Genomic DNA, 5,254 nt, shown 5'->3' with positions numbered 1-5,254 from the left:
CTTTTTGTGGCACTTTTGGCTAATTTGCAGATGGAGATGAGTGATGATGTGATGAAATTGATGAATGGACACTCACAAATATCCATGCCAAGGCCGGGATTAGAACCCTGGCATCTTAGTGCGATGTGCTAACCACTCTGCCATGGGGGCCGGCTTTCGCCAGAAATAAATAACCCTCATTGGCAGATACTGGCAGTCACACGAAAGACAGAAGTGTAGAAGATAAGTATAAATTGCTGATTCCCCTTCCCGCTTGAAGGTAGATAAAACAGCTAATTTCAGTGAGCTTCATCTCTCTTTTCCAAGAACTCTGCAACTACCTGACCTGGCATTAGTGCAGCAGGGGATTAAAAACATCCACCTATCTTACGACCATGATCTTCAAGCAAGAATTGGCAATGAATGGTTTATTTACCACAGCGTTAACTAAGCAGTTCCATGCCTTCATGGTCACGTTTGGGTTCAGCTTTCATTTACCCATGCCTTTGATCTTGCCATCTGCTTCCCAGAGGGTGGGGTTTTATCCAGTGTTTCTAGGAAAATCTATGAAAATCACATACATTGAAAATTTCCCAATCTGTCACAAGGAAGGGTGAACAAACTTTTAAAAAGGACAAATTATGACGAGCTGTTGCCCTTGCCTGCTTTTCTAGCCACTGAAAATCTTTGGTATCGGTAAAAGAAAATCAACCGATACTCACCGATGCCGTTACCTCCAGTATGGGCCAATACTGATACATCAGTATCGGATCAGTCCTAGAAAAAAGTGTATGCTTCATGAATGAATGAATGAATTAAAATTTTTGGGCACTTTGGCACTTCAGGCCATTCTGCACCCTTCAATATACATTACCTAAAATTCTGACTTCAGTGATTATAACAAGGGGTGTAAAAAGCCCCTTGGGAAAATTAAAAGTGCATGGTTCTAAACAGTGGCGGATTAAGCTTCCTCGCCGCCCCTAGGCACAAACTTATTGTGCGCCCTTCTCAAAAGAAAAGTAGTAACTTATTTGCAGTATTTTTACAAGCTAATATAAAAATTAGTGATGACACTGAAATAAAAAACAAAGGATAAAAAACAATAACAAACAACGTTTTCAGCATTCTGATTAATTCCACGCCTTAGAAGAATGTCAATTGTAGACTCATTCAGACACCACTCGGCAGGATCGTCACTGACGAAATTTGCACTCTCACTGTCACAATCAGGAACTCCTACGAACTGAGGGAACACTACCTCATGTGCACTTTCTTCCTCCACTAAACCCACAATATTTTCGACATTTGCGTTTCACAGAGTTAACTCGATGTAGCCGCTTCCACTTCAATTTTTGAACATCTTTCTTAAATCACTTGTTCCTTTCGCCTAAAAAACGTGTTCACTGTAAAAAAAAAGGTAAAGTGCTCCCCTGTGCATAGCACCACGCCATGAAGGCGTATACCAAGCTTTTTTCTGTAAGGTTGCTTCTCTTTCACGCTTTTCGTTTGCAAGTTTACAATAAGCCGCTCCATTTAACTTTGTTCGCTTCATGCTGCCTGCTGCAAAAAGAAAAAAAAACAACACCAAATCGCAAACGCACTATAATAGCAACAAACTGAATGCACCAGCCAGAGAATACAGTAAGATAAAAACTAATTGCGGTCCACGCGAAAGCTGCACTCACTTATCAGTAGTGATTACGTGTTTATTTTTTTAAGACTGCATTACTGGCATTGTTACAGATGCGAGTTTCAAACAATCAGTCTTCTTTCCTGTCTGGCCATTAACAAAAGCTTAGTGGAAGATCGAGGGATATGTATTTACAAAAACAAACCAACAAAGGCTGGGCGGCTTGCATTGTGATTGTAAGACACTTTTTATTATTCTTGATATTCTGGAAAAAAAATTTGCCGCCCCTTGAGTTGCCGCCCCTAGGCACGTGCCTAGTGGGCCTATTTGGTAATCCGCCACTGGTTCTAAATAGATCTGGACAAGACAAACACAACACATTAAAAAGTCAACACGCCTTTGCAGATTGGACAAATTGATGGAGATTATTACAAACGAAATCACCAATATTGCCAACAGTACACTGCAACAAACTATGAGGAACATGGAACAACATGTCTAGCTGTGCCATCAGGAGGGGAGGGGGGAGAACATTTTCAGCATGTAGTATAAAGGTTATTAAACTCTCATATCTATGCTACATTTCAGATGTAATAACTTGTTGCTAGCTTTACTCTTGTTCACATACATTGAAGATGAAATATGTCAGTTTTATCTGAATCACCATGTACTGACAATTGAGTGAGAACAGGCTGTATATTAGAAGGCTTGCAACATACATCCTATTAACCACAGCCCATAGAAGAGCCCTTGCTCTTTACAAAGTCCTGGTTCATCTTCATCTCAAGAGGTCCCTCCATCACCATTCTTTCAGTGGTGTAAGGGTGGGATGAAGTTAGGTTCTTGTACATCCTTTCATTACTTACGTGAAATTTAGAAATTTCGCACTTACGCATTGCACAATTTAATGGTTAAATCCTATTAATTTCGAAGATCCACTGTCTTCATTCACAAAAGGGTACGGCATCTGAAGAGGAGATGGTACCTCGTCACTGCTTTGTTTGTTCCCGGGTGGCGGTAGTTGCAATTTATCCTGTTCAGTGGCACTGGCGTGTGTATCCTGGTTTGCGTCATCTGCTTCCCGTTGTCAGGTTGCGCTGCCGGGTGGTGGTGGTGGGGGGGGGGCATGTTGCTTGGTGTGGTGCAGTTCCTGTTCCCCGCATGGCTGGAAGGGGGGGGGGTCGAGTATGTGCACCGCATCTTTTCTTTTTCTGGTCGGGGTGCCAAGTCAGGTGTGCCTCTCCGTTCCAGGTTCGGTGCTGGTTTCTGTTGGATGATAGCATGGGTTTCTTTGATTTCTAAATTTCACGTGAGTAATTTTAAACTGAGTTTACTGCATCCATCATGAATCCTTTCATTAGTTCAAATGGGCAACCTTAACATGGGAGTGATAACGCTACGACATTCTGCATCAATATGTCTGCCTATTCAGGAGTGAAATAGGACCAGACTTCTTGTTTCTGTATGACTATCAGGGAAGTAATGTTATCCGGTGAATAGTGGCCAGCTAGGTCTCCAGATTTAAAGCCCATTAACCATGTGACACTAAGAAGACATCATCCACTTCCTCGAAGTGACCAGGAACTCTGGATACTGTTGCAAGAGTAGGATTCAGTACCTAAATAACAGCTTGATAACCTCGTGCCGAGTATGCCAACATGCTGGACTGCTGTGTTGTTGTGGCAGGCTAACATACAGCATATTAATCTTTTCTATAGCATTGTTAATTACTTTGAATGCAGAAAGAGTGTACTTCTAGTTAGTGATGCTGCCAGTGGTTTTGGAATATAATTATTTCCTTTTTCCCCATATTTCAATCATTTTAGTTGCAGTACAATAGGAAATTCTTTGGACAAGAATAGTTGAAAAGGGAACTTATTTCCTTTGTTCTTCTCCCATTGTCAAAATTGGAGCTAAGCTGATAAAACTTTGAACCAATACTGATGATTGAAATTGCAACAATTAAAACTTCAAAATATTTATATTGGTGAGTGAGTATTCCACACCAAATATAGTTTTATACACAAAATATTGGTGCAAAATCACAGAAATTTTGAATATCTTTCAGGATAAATAGACTGGAAAAAGCGTTTGAATGGCATTTTTACAGACCCTGTGAATGATCAAAATGCTAGAAAATTGACTGATTTATATTACTTTGCTTTCTTGCTACTTTTGGCTAATTGTGAAAATTAGGAGACAGATGTTATGATGAAACAGATGAAGAGAGACTCATAAAGAACACCCATGCCCAGGCCAAAATGCTGAAAAAGAATCTGCCGGTATCAGTAAATAAATTTAACCGATACTTTCCAATATCGATATATCGACATCTGTATCAGCTCGACCCTTGTAAAAATTCACGTTCAGTTGCACATGTTTGTTACCTCTCTATGCACACAAATTACTATATTGCAATAATTTGGTTAAAATAAATTTTAATTCATGATTGGGAAAAGAGAGACGCGGTAGTATATAAATACGGAGAAACTAGTACTCACTTTTATCCGCGAAGCTGTTTTTTCTTCTTTTTCGATTAATTTCAGTGGCCACTGCCACCATCCTCGTTGGAACTTGCTGCGCTGTTGCTTGGCTAGCCAAGCAACAGCGCAGCAAGTTCCAACGAGGATGGTGGCAGTGGCCACTGAAATTAATCGAAAAAGAAGAAAAAACAGCTTCGCGGATAAAAGTGAGTACTAGTTTCTCCGTATTTATAAATTTTAAATTAGATGCGGCAAACACACAAAAATTAAATATATAAATAAAGTGTTTAAAAAAGTACAGAGGATTTGTAGTACATCCATTACAGCTACAGAAGTCAACATCAAAAGTCAGTTCAGTTCTGTGAATATTTCACAATGGGGTTTCTAAGGTAAGCTAAAAATTAATAATCTCGGATCTATTGCAAGCACCAGATCCAATTTCAAATATTGAATGTGCATTATGATAGTTTTGGAAACTTCTTGAATGGAAGAGGCAGGTTCGGGACCAAAAATCCAGAAAACAATGACAATGGAATGTATGCGATTTACCGTACGTTGCTCAATGAAATTTACTTGTCAGTTACCCCCCCCCCCAAAAAAAAGAGCTGTTCCAGAAAGGAATTTCAGTATTTCACAAAACTACAGGCCTTTTCAGAAAATTATCGATTATCAAATTATCACTTAGTACTAATCCATTAGTAGGATATTATCTTAACTAGAGATACTAGAACTTGTGAGAAATAGATTACAATGAAGAGCAGCAATGGGGAGTAACAATGAATCGATGGTGATATGATAATGGAAAAAGGTACACAAGACAAAAACATAAAATTATTCTTAATTTCTTCACCTTTAACAAAAATAATGACTTCTATGCAACTGATATTGATAATATTTCATACACAAAAACTAGAAAATAAAAATATTATTTATTAGACTGTCTTTACTGTCTTAATTATTTAAGAAAAATGTATACTATTGTTCTACTAGTTGTGTCATGATAAAACTACACTTGAAAATCCCCAATGAAAGTTTCACATTGTTGAAATTGATTTGTGGAACAAGAAAGCGACACAGTATATTTATTCATTTTACTGATAGGTCACGGAATTTTGTTCTCGGGCAAGTTAAAATTAAAACAGATCATACGCAGACTGATATA

The sequence above is a fragment of the Lepisma saccharinum genome, chromosome 14 (genome assembly GCF_977018435.1).
Source record: "Lepisma saccharinum chromosome 14, izLepSacc3.1, whole genome shotgun sequence".
In the NCBI taxonomy this organism is placed as follows: domain Eukaryota; kingdom Metazoa; phylum Arthropoda; class Insecta; order Zygentoma; family Lepismatidae; genus Lepisma; species Lepisma saccharinum.
The sequence above is the reverse complement of the archived record's forward strand: the minus strand, read 5'-3'. Positions refer to the sequence as shown.